The 17,377-nt window shown below is 38.9% G+C and overlaps 2 long non-coding RNA genes across 2 annotated transcripts; both read right to left on the minus strand.

The window, feature by feature from the left end:
- Positions 1-1,281: 1,281 nt before the first annotated feature.
- LOC123884123 lies at positions 1,282-3,687 on the minus strand. Its single transcript, XR_006800704.1, has 2 exons — positions 3,454-3,687; positions 1,282-1,533 (listed from the first exon to the last, which is right to left on the minus strand). It is a non-coding gene; the product is annotated as an uncharacterized LOC123884123 (long non-coding RNA).
- A 3,725-nt stretch (positions 3,688-7,412) lies between these two features.
- Positions 7,413-9,812, minus strand: LOC123884125. Its single transcript, XR_006800705.1, has 2 exons — positions 9,585-9,812; positions 7,413-7,664 (listed from the first exon to the last, which is right to left on the minus strand). It is a non-coding gene; the product is annotated as an uncharacterized LOC123884125 (long non-coding RNA).
- Between the last annotated feature and the right edge of the window lie 7,565 nt (positions 9,813-17,377).

The raw sequence follows: 17,377 nt of genomic DNA on the forward strand, positions 1-17,377 counted from the left end.
CAATGTTCCCACTACTTCTGTTACTCCTATCTATGCTGCCTTGTTAACACCTCAAGGTAGATTCCTCTACGACCTCTTTCTCTATAAACCGCCAAACTCTGATACTAAACTTGATACTACCGGTACTGGACCTGCTTCTGATCCGAATCAACCCTTTGAATTGTTTGCTGATGTTGATGCTTCTGTTTTGGATGAATTGTTGGCAACGTTTATCGACATGTGAATCAACCCTTTTTAAAGTACTAAATTAACTTATGTAACTCATTTCAACGAGGAAGGAGTAAGTAAGTACTCACGACTTTCATCGAACACCTATCGATCACAACCCCTAACGTGTCAATCTACCAGCTTCTCTTTTTAACTCTTTCCTGGTAAACCCAAAACATCTTCATCTTCATCTTCTCATCCCTCTCAAAATCCCAAAAACTATGAATCGTGTATTATCATCATCATTTTACAAACACTGTAACAGAGCAATTCACCAAACCATACCAAAGCACCGAAACGAAACCCAACTCCAAACCGCCGGTCCGGTAGCTTCTCTCATAAAATCCCGCTCCGTCATACGATTCCGAGGACCCGACACCGTCAAATTCCTTCATGGACTATTAACCAACGATATACGCAAAATTGGTGAACCTATTGGCGATAAAACTGCCAATTTTCCTACACCCAATGTTCCCACTACTTCTGTTACTCCTATCTATGCTGCCTTGTTAACACCTCAAGGTAGATTCCTCTACGACCTCTTTCTCTATAAACCGCCAAACTCTGATACTAAACTTGATACTACCGGTACTGGACCTGCTTCTGATCCGAATCAACCCTTTGAATTGTTTGCTGATGTTGATGCTTCTGTTTTGGATGAATTGTTGGCAACGTTTATCGACATGTGAATCAACCCTTTTTAAAGTACTAAATTAACTTATGTAACTCATTTCAACGAGGAAGGAGTAAGTAAGTACTCACGACTTTCATCGAACACCTATCGATCACAACCCCTAACGTGTCAATCTACCAGCTTCTCTTTTTAACTCTTTCCTGGTAAACCCAAAACATCTTCATCTTCATCTTCTCATCCCTCTCAAAATCCCAAAAACTATGAATCGTGTATTATCATCATCATTTTACAAACACTGTAACAGAGCAATTCACCAAACCATACCAAAGCACCGAAACGAAACCCAACTCCAAACTGTAACACCCAAACCCGTTATTTAATTAACTCTGCCTTTATAAAATCTTTTTCGAAAATACGCAGCGGAAAAATTGAAAATTTGATTATAAAGCGCTGGTTTGAATATCACAAAATACAAAATCCTCCGCATCAACACGATGCGTTATAAGTTATACAAAACCAATACTTTTCACAAAGAATAATTCTTATATGAAAACATAAGCAATTACAGAGTAATTTTCTAAAGGAATTTATATATATATATACAAAACCCCTTTTCTCCCCGTGTCACAATCAGAGCGGAGCTTCACCACGCTACTCGGACAAGCTAACATATAACCTGTCAATCTGGATATCTGAACCCCCAAAGGTTCCAGTTAACACAAAGCAGAGAGTTAGTTTACATGATCAATAAAACAAGCATAAGAATGCACCTACGCTTTACACCACTATCATGCATACTACTAACTCACACGCACATTCATCAACAAATATTCCATTATAATTTACCAGACAAATTATAATTCAAACATCACTTGTACGTCAACAATTATCACATAATCAATCATCCACAAAATACACCAAACATATAGTTTCACGTCGTCTCGGACAATACCAAAACATCAACAAATACATTGTTCAGATTATGGTCATGACGGACCCTGCGTTGTTCATTTTATAGTCATGACGGACTCTGCTCCTCACATACGGATTAACAATCAACATTTACCAAGTATGTGTCAAACATCATTTATTATAAAATGCACACAAAATCCCTAATGCAATCTAATGCTTCACATTCATGTTATGTCCTCTAGACACCTCTAATGCATGTGGTACCATCGTCTTTATCAGGGTATTTCACCTCCGATATCCTTCTTTATCAAACAAATATAGTTCGATATCCTTCTTTATTGGACAAGCCAATATCCCTAAATATTCATGATGCATGCACTCAAAACTCATGAATATATCCATCAACAATTATGGCATATAGCCCATCAACAATAACGTGGAACACTATCCAACGTCCGTCTTTATTAAGATAATCAATACCTTAATATCCGTCTTTATCAAATAACATAATTCGATATACTTCTTTATTAGAATAACATAATTCTAATATCCTTCTTTATTAAGTTGATTAACACCTTAATATACTTCTTTGACATTTAAATAAACATCATCATTCATCAACAAGCTATCATCACATAAACATCAACACAACCCTCATGCAATTAATATATAACAACTACATTAAGCATGCCTCAACTCATAAAACAAACACCGGAATCGGAGTCTACACGAAAAACTGAGTAAAATAGGTTCCGGGGTCGAAAACCCTCAAAAGTCAACATTTTCAATCCTGTGAACAGTGCCTGCGCTGGGGCGCCAGCCTTCGTCACAAAACAGAGTCAAAATGGCATTTCTAGACTTCTCTGGGCGCCTGGGCACCACTCCTCTAAAACGGTGCGCCACAGACAAATTGTGCAGGATTTCTGCAGGACAGCCTCTCATTGCAACGATCATAACTTGGGCTACGAAAGTCCAATGGAGACGCACATATACTCGTTGGAAAGCTAACAAACAGGGCTACAACTTTTATGTTGGCCACTAAAACCAGTTCACAACGAAAAGAGGTCAAAAATGCACGTAAAGGTTCAGACCTCATAGATAACAATTTTCTACATTTCTCATTTCAAACTCTAAACTCTCAAGACTCTCACATAAACCATTTTTCATATTCTAAACTCCATCACACATATATACATACTCAAAACACTTACAAAAGTCCATTTAAACATCAATACATCATTCATTGCTTATTATTCAAAGAAATTCATGAACATTTTGCAAAACTCATCAACACTTTGCAAATCATTGAGCTTGGCTAAGGCCAATCTAGGGCTTAGGCAAAGCACACCAAAATAACCACACATCAACACCATCAACCAAGCATATTCATAAGCACTTAAACACAAGTATTTTAACCATCAAAAACACTTATACACATAGTTATGATTCCATTTATACAAGCTTGTGAACATATCAAAATTCATCAAGAACACAAACTTTTTCCTTAACAAACATCTACATATTCCCTCATACAATCATGTCATGAATAAATAACATCTCATGATCTTTTCCTTTCAACGATTCATGAAGAAAATCACCCAAAACCCCAAAGAAAATGAGTGAGAGAGTTTGGGAATGGAGGCCTAGACAACCTCCCCTCTCTTTGACCACTCATGAATCATGGAAACTAACTCTCTTACCTTAGAAATTTGATGAATCCTCAAGCTCCTCATGTTCTAGCTCTCATGAGCTCCTCTCTTTCTCAAGCCCTAGCACCCTCTTGCTTTGCTCTCTTGCTTGCCCTAGCTTAGGGATGATGATCCATGAACTCTCATGTTTCCAACAAGCTTAAGATGGATCAATTTGGTGAAGAAATGAAATTTGTGATGGAAGGAATGGAAAAGAATGGCCACGGCCAAAGAAGAGAGAAGAAGGAGGATGAATGAACTTTGTGATTTTTCTCTTGTTCTTATCTCCTTTCCACCTTTATTGACTTTTCTTACCAACCAAGTAGAAGAAAATATCTTCTCCTCCCACTTGCATCACAAACCGCCCCCCTTTCCCTTGCCTTGGCTCATTGGGCTTCAAGCCCACTTGCATGGTTTCGCTCACGTAACGCTCCTAACTCGCGTATTAACTTAGGTTCGCGCCAATTAATTATTCGCTGCTTAATAAAATAATTATGAATCACGCCCCCGCGTAATAAAATAATTAAATAACGAATAATAAATTTCGGGTCGTTACAACTCTCCCCCACTTAAAAGATTTTCGCCCTCGAAAATTATCCGACTAAAACACAACCTCAGATAAAACTCTAATCCAACTTTCTAATTCCCAACTTACATTCTAACCAACGGGTTTCTACTCATAATACCTTAACCGATGTGATCTCTTACACAATCTCCGGTCCAAAAATCATCCTTTCTACGGATTCATGCTAACAAAACGTTCCAATTCCATATCAAACCAAGTTTGACAAAATCAGTTCACCCCAATCATCACAATTTCGTCTACTACCAACAATAGATCAAGGACGGCCAGTCCCTCAATTTGTCGATAGATAGTCAACAATCACGATGACGGTATGAACCATTCTCATCAAACTACTTAAACGTCCAAATAATATCTTAGGGTACTCACGACACTACTCCAAAACAACTTCGACTCCGTCTAATGCACCTCGAAAGACACTCCGTTGAACACTTCACAACTTTTCAAGTTCCATAAACCTTTACTTCTTTCCTTAATCACTTAACTTTGTTGAATCTTATCCCAACCATTTAGTCGACAACACAACCTCAACATTCCTTTGTTGACCAACTCTTCAAATTTTCTTGACACTTGTCAAATTCACCATCTCTAACCGTTAAATTCCTTATTCTTACAATTTCCAAATCATTGCGTCGCATTCCAACACAATCACTTTATTTCCAAATAACCTCTTAGCCAATTTCTAAGATTCTTAACATGTCATTTCCAATATCATTTCTCCATCGAAATGCTCTTATCCAAAATATTATCTGCAGTCACCCATCGACTCACTGTCGTTCCACCGTCCACGATGACATTATCCGAAATCCTTAAATCACTTACCACATGGTATGACCTTATTATTCCAATAGATTACGATGTATCCAACATCTCTAATCTCCACCGACTTTTCCATCTCATAATTAACTTTTCCAACGAACTTTTACTCAACATAAGTCACTTCTTTACATCTCTCTAATACTCGTGCTCGACACGTTTCCAAAGGCTAACTTCCTTATTTCCAATTATCCAAATACGACACTTCGTACTTAGCTTCCTTTCGACTTCTAAGGTTCCATCCAACCTCGACACCAATTGTCCGATCATTATCCAAATGAAAATATTTCCTTCTCGACAAACTCTTACAAAATCCATCAAATTGTTACCCCACTTTTATCTTGGAATAACTCTACTACTCATACCGTCCTCTACTACTTGACACCTTCACAAGTTTACTAACCCTACTACGGTATCTCTTAATTCCATTCTCATCTACTATGAGAATTTACTTCTTTTCCTTGATTATGCAACACTAATGGTTCTCTAAGCTTAACATCTATTTCTAAGCTTCTCAAATCTTTCCAAGAAATGATTACTTGGCTCTAACACACTCAACCACTATAAATCCTTCCTAGGCTCTTCTCGATCACCTAGTAAGTCCATATTCAATCTCGGTGACTATCCAAAAGTTGATTTCCAAACAACCATGATCTCTATCTTGTTGATTCCAACAACGTCCTTAATTTGTCGCACACAATCCAATTAGTCACGTTCCTCATCATTCTCATTGTGACAAACATACTTTTCTTCATTCGATCAGTTCTTATTCGCATCTCGTGACTATCTTAAAGTCATAACATCCTAAAGTTCATCCACACAAAATCTCTATTCCAATCTTGACTAGTCTCTTCGAACTATTCAAAATGTTTACTTTCCTTAAAGGTTCACTTGCTAATAATTAACAAGTTTAGCTCACACTGATACAACTCTATAGGTATTCCCACCATTCTTATAACCATCGCCTAATCATCACTAGGTTCGCCTACTCTTAACGCACAACGTCTTCTCCGTTTTCCAACAACGATTTTCATTTAACATCTCTGTCCGTTCCACCATTCCACAATGGTCACATTCTCTTTACGGCTAAACAACTTTAGTTCGACTCATTCTGAATCTTCCGGAATGATCATCTAATATTTCCTCCAAAATACTCTCCAAATAAGAACTTTACTTTCAATCCCTTATCAAATTGACGTCTACTCGTCCTTACTCAACTTGTCTGAACGACAACGTCCTACTCCTTCCATTCCATGGTATTGCTTCTGAGAAATTCTTGTAGTTCTCATCCGCCTCTAGTCCATACTCTTTTGTACACTACACGATCTCCAATCGTTTCCAAACGGTCTTCATCTTTCTTAACCAATCTCAGTGTTGATCCCATGACGAACACTTAGTCCAACAACTTCTCATCTAGCAATCCTCACAACTTGCTGTCCAAGTTCCTTCCACTTCGAACAACACTAATCAATCTTGAACAATCTACTTCAAGAGCATCTCCATCCATCCTAACTTCTTCACATTCGAACCATCTCGGAGAGACACAACTTTCTCCCCCACTTATCTCAAACCCATCTATACTCTTCCACTAGAACTTCCGGTATAAACTCCTAGTCATTCTATCGATTCTAAATATATTCTCCCAAAAAGAATCTAGTACCGACAACATTCACATGCGTGTCGCATACAAGGGTAAACGTAAGGCATTAAACCTAGACATCTACACAAATATCCTGTACAGTCCTCTTGACATATACGCCACTATGCAAATACATAAGTATTCTATTCCCCACATATACTAGTGTAACAACCTTCATACCAACTAGCATACGCAAACACAACAACATGTCAATACATATATTTATAACTAAAATATATGTAAGACAACAAAACATCCATGTACACAAGACATCGAGTCAAGTACATGCATTACATTTCATTTGCTCGCATACTTACAACATCTACTCAAACATGTATAAAACATAGCATGTTCTCAAACAAGTTCTCATCATGAGAATACATTCACATAGTTCAATTAAAGAACCACACTAAGTACTAGTAATCAATCTACCACATGTTATAAACAAACATATAACAACACACACTAGGATCTACTTACATCCTACTCCTTTCTCACTCTAGTGAAAAATTCATTTTCACTTACTCAAAAGAAAATAATCTTATATTTTCAACAAAATCTTCATCACATGCAGTTTTACATCATGTCGGGTCATCAACAATTAGCAATAAGCATCTACAAACCAAAAGTTCAAACCACACAAATTTTTAAAACTTTAAGCATAAAAATACACAACCACTACTTGACTTGATAACTTATAACAATGATAAGTATCAATCGCATCAAGTACACACAACAAGAATAGACAGACACAACTGGCACACACGCTCACTCGATCTGACTGCACAGAACGGCTCTGATTGACACATAACCTCACAGTCCGAAGACGACCTGCTCTGATACCACTTTGTAACACCCAAACCCGTTATTTAATTAACTCTGCCTTTATAAAATCTTTTTCGAAAATACGCAGCGGAAAAATTGAAAATTTGATTATAAAGCGCTGGTTTGAATATCACAAAATACAAAATCCTCCGCATCAACACGATGCGTTATAAGTTATACAAAACCAATACTTTTCACAAAGAATAATTCTTATATGAAAACATAAGCAATTACAGAGTAATTTTCTAAAGGAATTTATATATATATATACAAAACCCCTTTTCTCCCCGTGTCACAATCAGAGCGGAGCTTCACCACGCTACTCGGACAAGCTAACATATAACCTGTCAATCTGGATATCTGAACCCCCAAAGGTTCCAGTTAACACAAAGCAGAGAGTTAGTTTACATGATCAATAAAACAAGCATAAGAATGCACCTACGCTTTACACCACTATCATGCATACTACTAACTCACACGCACATTCATCAACAAATATTCCATTATAATTTACCAGACAAATTATAATTCAAACATCACTTGTACGTCAACAATTATCACATAATCAATCATCCACAAAATACACCAAACATATAGTTTCACGTCGTCTCGGACAATACCAAAACATCAACAAATACATTGTTCAGATTATGGTCATGACGGACCCTGCGTTGTTCATTTTATAGTCATGACGGACTCTGCTCCTCACATACGGATTAACAATCAACATTTACCAAGTATGTGTCAAACATCATTTATTATAAAATGCACACAAAATCCCTAATGCAATCTAATGCTTCACATTCATGTTATGTCCTCTAGACACCTCTAATGCATGTGGTACCATCGTCTTTATCAGGGTATTTCACCTCCGATATCCTTCTTTATCAAACAAATATAGTTCGATATCCTTCTTTATTGGACAAGCCAATATCCCTAAATATTCATGATGCATGCACTCAAAACTCATGAATATATCCATCAACAATTATGGCATATAGCCCATCAACAATAACGTGGAACACTATCCAACGTCCGTCTTTATTAAGATAATCAATACCTTAATATCCGTCTTTATCAAATAACATAATTCGATATACTTCTTTATTAGAATAACATAATTCTAATATCCTTCTTTATTAAGTTGATTAACACCTTAATATACTTCTTTGACATTTAAATAAACATCATCATTCATCAACAAGCTATCATCACATAAACATCAACACAACCCTCATGCAATTAATATATAACAACTACATTAAGCATGCCTCAACTCATAAAACAAACACCGGAATCGGAGTCTACACGAAAAACTGAGTAAAATAGGTTCCGGGGTCGAAAACCCTCAAAAGTCAACATTTTCAATCCTGTGAACAGTGCCTGCGCTGGGGCGCCAGCCTTCGTCACAAAACAGAGTCAAAATGGCATTTCTAGACTTCTCTGGGCGCCTGGGCACCACTCCTCTAAAACGGTGCGCCACAGACAAATTGTGCAGGATTTCTGCAGGACAGCCTCTCATTGCAACGATCATAACTTGGGCTACGAAAGTCCAATGGAGACGCACATATACTCGTTGGAAAGCTAACAAACAGGGCTACAACTTTTATGTTGGCCACTAAAACCAGTTCACAACGAAAAGAGGTCAAAAATGCACGTAAAGGTTCAGACCTCATAGATAACAATTTTCTACATTTCTCATTTCAAACTCTAAACTCTCAAGACTCTCACATAAACCATTTTTCATATTCTAAACTCCATCACACATATATACATACTCAAAACACTTACAAAAGTCCATTTAAACATCAATACATCATTCATTGCTTATTATTCAAAGAAATTCATGAACATTTTGCAAAACTCATCAACACTTTGCAAATCATTGAGCTTGGCTAAGGCCAATCTAGGGCTTAGGCAAAGCACACCAAAATAACCACACATCAACACCATCAACCAAGCATATTCATAAGCACTTAAACACAAGTATTTTAACCATCAAAAACACTTATACACATAGTTATGATTCCATTTATACAAGCTTGTGAACATATCAAAATTCATCAAGAACACAAACTTTTTCCTTAACAAACATCTACATATTCCCTCATACAATCATGTCATGAATAAATAACATCTCATGATCTTTTCCTTTCAATGATTCATGAAGAAAATCACCCAAAACCCCAAAGAAAATGAGTGAGAGAGTTTGGGAATGGAGGCCTAGACAACCTCCCCTCTCTTTGACCACTCATGAATCATGGAAACTAACTCTCTTACCTTAGAAATTTGATGAATCCTCAAGCTCCTCATGTTCTAGCTCTCATGAGCTCCTCTCTTTCTCAAGCCCTAGCACCCTCTTGCTTTGCTCTCTTGCTTGCCCTAGCTTAGGGATGATGATCCATGAACTCTCATGTTTCCAACAAGCTTAAGATGGATCAATTTGGTGAAGAAATGAAATTTGTGATGGAAGGAATGGAAAAGAATGGCCACGGCCAAAGAAGAGAGAAGAAGGAGGATGAATGAACTTTGTGATTTTTCTCTTGTTCTTATCTCCTTTCCACCTTTATTGACTTTTCTTACCAACCAAGTAGAAGAAAATATCTTCTCCTCCCACTTGCATCACAAACCGCCCCCCTTTCCCTTGCCTTGGCTCATTGGGCTTCAAGCCCACTTGCATGGTTTCGCTCACGTAACGCTCCTAACTCGCGTATTAACTTAGGTTCGCGCCAATTAATTATTCGCTGCTTAATAAAATAATTATGAATCACGCCCCCGCGTAATAAAATAATTAAATAACGAATAATAAATTTCGGGTCGTTACACAAACCGCCGGTCCGGTAGCTTCTCTCATAAAATCCCGCTCCGTCATACGATTCCGAGGACCCGACACCGTCAAATTCCTTCAGGGACTATTAACCAACGATATACGCAAAATTGGTGAACCTATTGGCGATAAAACTGCCAATTTTCCTACACCCAATGTTCCCACTACTTCTGTTACTCCTATCTATGCTGCCTTGTTAATACCTCAAGGTAGATTCCTCTACGACCTCTTTCTCTATAAACCGCCAAACTCTGATACTAAACTTGATACTACCGGTACTGGACCTGCTTCTGATCCGAATCAACCCTTTGAATTGTTTGCTGATGTTGATGCTTCTGTTTTGGATGAATTGTTGGGAACGTTTATCGACATGTGAATCAACCCTTCTTAAAGTACTAAATTAACTTATGTAACTCATTTCAACGAGGAAGGAGTAAGTAAGTACTCACGACTTTCATCGAACACCTATCGATCACAACCCCTAACGTGTCAATCTACCAGCTTCTCTTTTTAACTCTTTCCTGGTAAACCCAAAACATCTTCATCTTCATCTTCTCATCCCTCTCAAAATCCCAAAAACTATGAATCGTGTATTATCATCATCATTTTACAAACACTGTAACAGAGCAATTCACCAAACCATACCAAAGCACCGAAACGAAACCCAACTCCAAACCGCCGGTCCGGTAGCTTCTCTCATAAAATCCCGCTCCGTCATACGATTCCGAGGACCCGACACCGTCAAATTCCTTCAGGGACTATTAACCAACGATATACGCAAAATTGGTGAACCTATTGGCGATAAAACTGCCAATTTTCCTACACCCAATGTTCCCACTACTTCTGTTACTCCTATCTATGCTGCCTTGTTAACACCTCAAGGTAGATTCCTCTACGACCTCTTTCTCTATAAACCGCCAAACTCTGATACTAAACTTGATACTACCGGTACTGGACCTGCTTCTGATCCGAATCAACCCTTTGAATTGTTTGCTGATGTTGATGCTTCTGTTTTGGATGAATTGTTGGCAACGTTTATCGACATGTGAATCAACCCTTTTTAAAGTACTAAATTAACTTATGTAACTCATTTCAACGAGGAAGGAGTAAGTAAGTACTCACGACTTTCATCGAACACCTATCGATCACAACCCCTAACGTGTCAATCTACCAGCTTCTCTTTTTAACTCTTTCCTGGTAAACCCAAAACATCTTCATCTTCATCTTCTCATCCCTCTCAAAATCCCAAAAACTATGAATCGTGTATTATCATCATCATTTTACAAACACTGTAACAGAGCAATTCACCAAACCATACCAAAGCACCGAAACGAAACCCAACTCCAAACCGCCGGTCCGGTAGCTTCTCTCATAAAATCCCGCTCCGTCATACGATTCCGAGGACCCGACACCGTCAAATTCCTTCAAGGACTATTAACCAACGATATACGCAAAATTGGTGAACCTATTGGCGATAAAACTGCCAATTTTCCTACACCCAATGTTCCCACTACTTCTGTTACTCCTATCTATGCTGCCTTGTTAACACCTCAAGGTAGATTCCTCTACGACCTCTTTCTCTATAAACCGCCAAACTCTGATACTAAACTTGATACTACCGGTACTGGACCTGCTTCTGATCCGAATCAACCCTTTGAATTGTTTGCTGATGTTGATGCTTCTGTTTTGGATGAATTGTTGGCAACGTTTATCGACATGTGAATCAACCCTTTTTAAAGTACTAAATTAACTTATGTAACTCATTTCAACGAGGAAGGAGTAAGTAAGTACTCACGACTTTCATCGAACACCTATCGATCACAACCCCTAACGTGTCAATCTACCAGCTTCTCTTTTTAACTCTTTCCTGGTAAACCCAAAACATCTTCATCTTCATCTTCTCATCCCTCTCAAAATCCCAAAAACTATGAATCGTGTATTATCATCATCATTTTACAAACACTGTAACAGAGCAATTCACCAAACCATACCAAAGCACCGAAACGAAACCCAACTCCAAACCGCCGGTCCGGTAGCTTCTCTCATAAAATCCCGCTCCGTCATACGATTCCGAGGACCCGACACCGTCAAATTCCTTCAAGGACTATTAACCAACGATATACGCAAAATTGGTGAACCTATTGGCGATAAAACTGCCAATTTTCCTACACCCAATGTTCCCACTACTTCTGTTACTCCTATCTATGCTGCCTTGTTAACACCTCAAGGTAGATTCCTCTACGACCTCTTTCTCTATAAACCGCCAAACTCTGATACTAAACTTGATACTACCGGTACTGGACCTGCTTCTGATCCGAATCAACCCTTTGAATTGTTTGCTGATGTTGATGCTTCTGTTTTGGATGAATTGTTGGCAACGTTTATCGACATGTGAATCAACCCTTTTTAAAGTACTAAATTAACTTATGTAACTCATTTCAACGAGGAAGGAGTAAGTAAGTACTCACGACTTTCATCGAACACCTATCGATCACAACCCCTAACGTGTCAATCTACCAGCTTCTCTTTTTAACTCTTTCCTGGTAAACCCAAAACATCTTCATCTTCATCTTCTCATCCCTCTCAAAATCCCAAAAACTATGAATCGTGTATTATCATCATCATTTTACAAACACTGTAACAGAGCAATTCACCAAACCATACCAAAGCACCGAAACGAAACCCAACTCCAAACCGCCGGTCCGGTAGCTTCTCTCATAAAATCCCGCTCCGTCATACGATTCCGAGGACCCGACACCGTCAAATTCCTTCAAGGACTATTAACCAACGATATACGCAAAATTGGTGAACCTATTGGCGATAAAACTGCCAATTTTCCTACACCCAATGTTCCCACTACTTCTGTTACTCCTATCTATGCTGCCTTGTTAACACCTCAAGGTAGATTCCTCTACGACCTCTTTCTCTATAAACCGCCAAACTCTGATACTAAACTTGATACTACCGGTACTGGACCTGCTTCTGATCCGAATCAACCCTTTGAATTGTTTGCTGATGTTGATGCTTCTGTTTTGGATGAATTGTTGGCAACGTTTATCGACATGTGAATCAACCCTTTTTAAAGTACTAAATTAACTTATGTAACTCATTTCAACGAGGAAGGAGTAAGTAAGTACTCACGACTTTCATCGAACACCTATCGATCACAACCCCTAACGTGTCAATCTACCAGCTTCTCTTTTTAACTCTTTCCTGGTAAACCCAAAACATCTTCATCTTCATCTTCTCATCCCTCTCAAAATCCCAAAAACTATGAATCGTGTATTATCATCATCATTTTACAAACACTGTAACAGAGCAATTCACCAAACCATACCAAAGCACCGAAACGAAACCCAACTCCAAACCGCCGGTCCGGTAGCTTCTCTCATAAAATCCCGCTCCGTCATACGATTCCGAGGACCCGACACCGTCAAATTCCTTCAAGGACTATTAACCAACGATATACGCAAAATTGGTGAACCTATTGGCGATAAAACTGCCAATTTTCCTACACCCAATGTTCCCACTACTTCTGTTACTCCTATCTATGCTGCCTTGTTAACACCTCAAGGTAGATTCCTCTACGACCTCTTTCTCTATAAACCGCCAAACTCTGATACTAAACTTGATACTACCGGTACTGGACCTGCTTCTGATCCGAATCAACCCTTTGAATTGTTTGCTGATGTTGATGCTTCTGTTTTGGATGAATTGTTGGCAACGTTTATCGACATGTGAATCAACCCTTTTTAAAGTACTAAATTAACTTATGTAACTCATTTCAACGAGGAAGGAGTAAGTAAGTACTCACGACTTTCATCGAACACCTATCGATCACAACCCCTAACGTGTCAATCTACCAGCTTCTCTTTTTAACTCTTTCCTGGTAAACCCAAAACATCTTCATCTTCATCTTCTCATCCCTCTCAAAATCCCAAAAACTATGAATCGTGTATTATCATCATCATTTTACAAACACTGTAACAGAGCAATTCACCAAACCATACCAAAGCACCGAAACGAAACCCAACTCCAAACCGCCGGTCCGGTAGCTTCTCTCATAAAATCCCGCTCCGTCATACGATTCCGAGGACCCGACACCGTCAAATTCCTTCAGGGACTATTAACCAACGATATACGCAAAATTGGTGAACCTATTGGCGATAAAACTGCCAATTTTCCTACACCCAATGTTCCCACTACTTCTGTTACTCCTATCTATGCTGCCTTGTTAACACCTCAAGGTAGATTCCTCTACGACCTCTTTCTCTATAAACCGCCAAACTCTGATACTAAACTTGATACTACCGGTACTGGACCTGCTTCTGATCCGAATCAACCCTTTGAATTGTTTGCTGATGTTGATGCTTCTGTTTTGGATGAATTGTTGGCAACGTTTATCGACATGTGAATCAACCCTTTTTAAAGTACTAAATTAACTTATGTAACTCATTTCAACGAGGAAGGAGTAAGTAAGTACTCACGACTTTCATCGAACACCTATCGATCACAACCCCTAACGTGTCAATCTACCAGCTTCTCTTTTTAACTCTTTCCTGGTAAACCCAAAACATCTTCATCTTCATCTTCTCATCCCTCTCAAAATCCCAAAAACTATGAATCGTGTATTATCATCATCATTTTACAAACACTGTAACAGAGCAATTCACCAAACCATACCAAAGCACCGAAACGAAACCCAACTCCAAACCGCCGGTCCGGTAGCTTCTCTCATAAAATCCCGCTCCGTCATACGATTCCGAGGACCCGACACCGTCAAATTCCTTCAGGGACTATTAACCAACGATATACGCAAAATTGGTGAACCTATTGGCGATAAAACTGCCAATTTTCCTACACCCAATGTTCCCACTACTTCTGTTACTCCTATCTATGCTGCCTTGTTAACACCTCAAGGTAGATTCCTCTACGACCTCTTTCTCTATAAACCGCCAAACTCTGATACTAAACTTGATACTACCGGTACTGGACCTGCTTCTGATCCGAATCAACCCTTTGAATTGTTTGCTGATGTTGATGCTTCTGTTTTGGATGAATTGTTGGCAACGTTTATCGACATGTGAATCAACCCTTTTTAAAGTACTAAATTAACTTATGTAACTCATTTCAACGAGGAAGGAGTAAGTAAGTACTCACGACTTTCATCGAACACCTATCGATCACAACCCCTAACGTGTCAATCTACCAGCTTCTCTTTTTAACTCTTTCCTGGTAAACCCAAAACATCTTCATCTTCATCTTCTCATCCCTCTCAAAATCCCAAAAACTATGAATCGTGTATTATCATCATCATTTTACAAACACTGTAACAGAGCAATTCACCAAACCATACCAAAGCACCGAAACGAAACCCAACTCCAAACCGCCGGTCCGGTAGCTTCTCTCATAAAATCCCGCTCCGTCATACGATTCCGAGGACCCGACACCGTCAAATTCCTTCAAGGACTATTAACCAACGATATACGCAAAATTGGTGAACCTATTGGCGATAAAACTGCCAATTTTCCTACACCCAATGTTCCCACTACTTCTGTTACTCCTATCTATGCTGCCTTGTTAACACCTCAAGGTAGATTCCTCTACGACCTCTTTCTCTATAAACCGCCAAACTCTGATACTAAACTTGATACTACCGGTACTGGACCTGCTTCTGATCCGAATCAACCCTTTGAATTGTTTGCTGATGTTGATGCTTCTGTTTTGGATGAATTGTTGGCAACGTTTATCGACATGTGAATCAACCCTTTTTAAAGTACTAAATTAACTTATGTAACTCATTTCAACGAGGAAGGAGTAAGTAAGTACTCACGACTTTCATCGAACACCTATCGATCACAACCCCTAACGTGTCAATCTACCAGCTTCTCTTTTTAACTCTTTCCTGGTAAACCCAAAACATCTTCATCTTCATCTTCTCATCCCTCTCAAAATCCCAAAAACTATGAATCGTGTATTATCATCATCATTTTACAAACACTGTAACAGAGCAATTCACCAAACCATACCAAAGCACCGAAACGAAACCCAACTCCAAACCGCCGGTCCGGTAGCTTCTCTCATAAAATCCCGCTCCGTCATACGATTCCGAGGACCCGACACCGTCAAATTCCTTCAGGGACTATTAACCAACGATATACGCAAAATTGGTGAACCTATTGGCGATAAAACTGCCAATTTTCCTACACCCAATGTTCCCACTACTTCTGTTACTCCTATCTATGCTGCCTTGTTAACACCTCAAGGTAGATTCCTCTACGACCTCTTTCTCTATAAACCGCCAAACTCTGATACTAAACTTGATACTACCGGTACTGGACCTGCTTCTGATCCGAATCAACCCTTTGAATTGTTTGCTGATGTTGATGCTTCTGTTTTGGATGAATTGTTGGCAACGTTTATCGACATGTGAATCAACCCTTTTTAAAGTACTAAATTAACTTATGTAACTCATTTCAACGAGGAAGGAGTAAGTAAGTACTCACGACTTTCATCGAACACCTATCGATCACAACCCCTAACGTGTCAATCTACCAGCTTCTCTTTTTAACTCTTTCCTGGTAAACCCAAAACATCTTCATCTTCATCTTCTCATCCCTCTCAAAATCCCAAAAACTATGAATCGTGTATTATCATCATCATTTTACAAACACTGTAACAGAGCAATTCACCAAACCATACCAAAGCACCGAAACGAAACCCAACTCCAAACCGCCGGTCCGGTAGCTTCTCTCATAAAATCCCGCTCCGTCATACGATTCCGAGGACCCGACACCGTCAAATTCCTTCAGGGACTATTAACCAACGATATACGCAAAATTGGTGAACCTATTGGCGATAAAACTGCCAATTTTCCTACACCCAATGTTCCCACTACTTCTGTTACTCCTATCTATGCTGCCTTGTTAACACCTCAAGGTAGATTCCTCTACGACCTCTTTCTCTATAAACCGCCAAACTCTGATACTAAACTTGATACTACCGGTACTGGACCTGCTTCTGATCCGAATCAACCCTTTGAATTGTTTGCTGATGTTGATGCTTCTGTTTTGGATGAATTGTTGGCAACGTTTATCGACATGTGAATCAACCCTTTTTAAAGTACTAAATTAACTTATGTAACTCATTTCAACGAGGAAGGAGTAAGTAAGTACTCACGACTTTCATCGAACACCTATCGATCACAACCCCTAACGTGTCAATCTACCAGCTTCTCTTTTTAACT

Source organism: Trifolium pratense, linkage group LG5 (assembly GCF_020283565.1).
Source record: "Trifolium pratense cultivar HEN17-A07 linkage group LG5, ARS_RC_1.1, whole genome shotgun sequence".
Classification (NCBI taxonomy): Eukaryota; Viridiplantae; Streptophyta; class Magnoliopsida; order Fabales; family Fabaceae; genus Trifolium; species Trifolium pratense.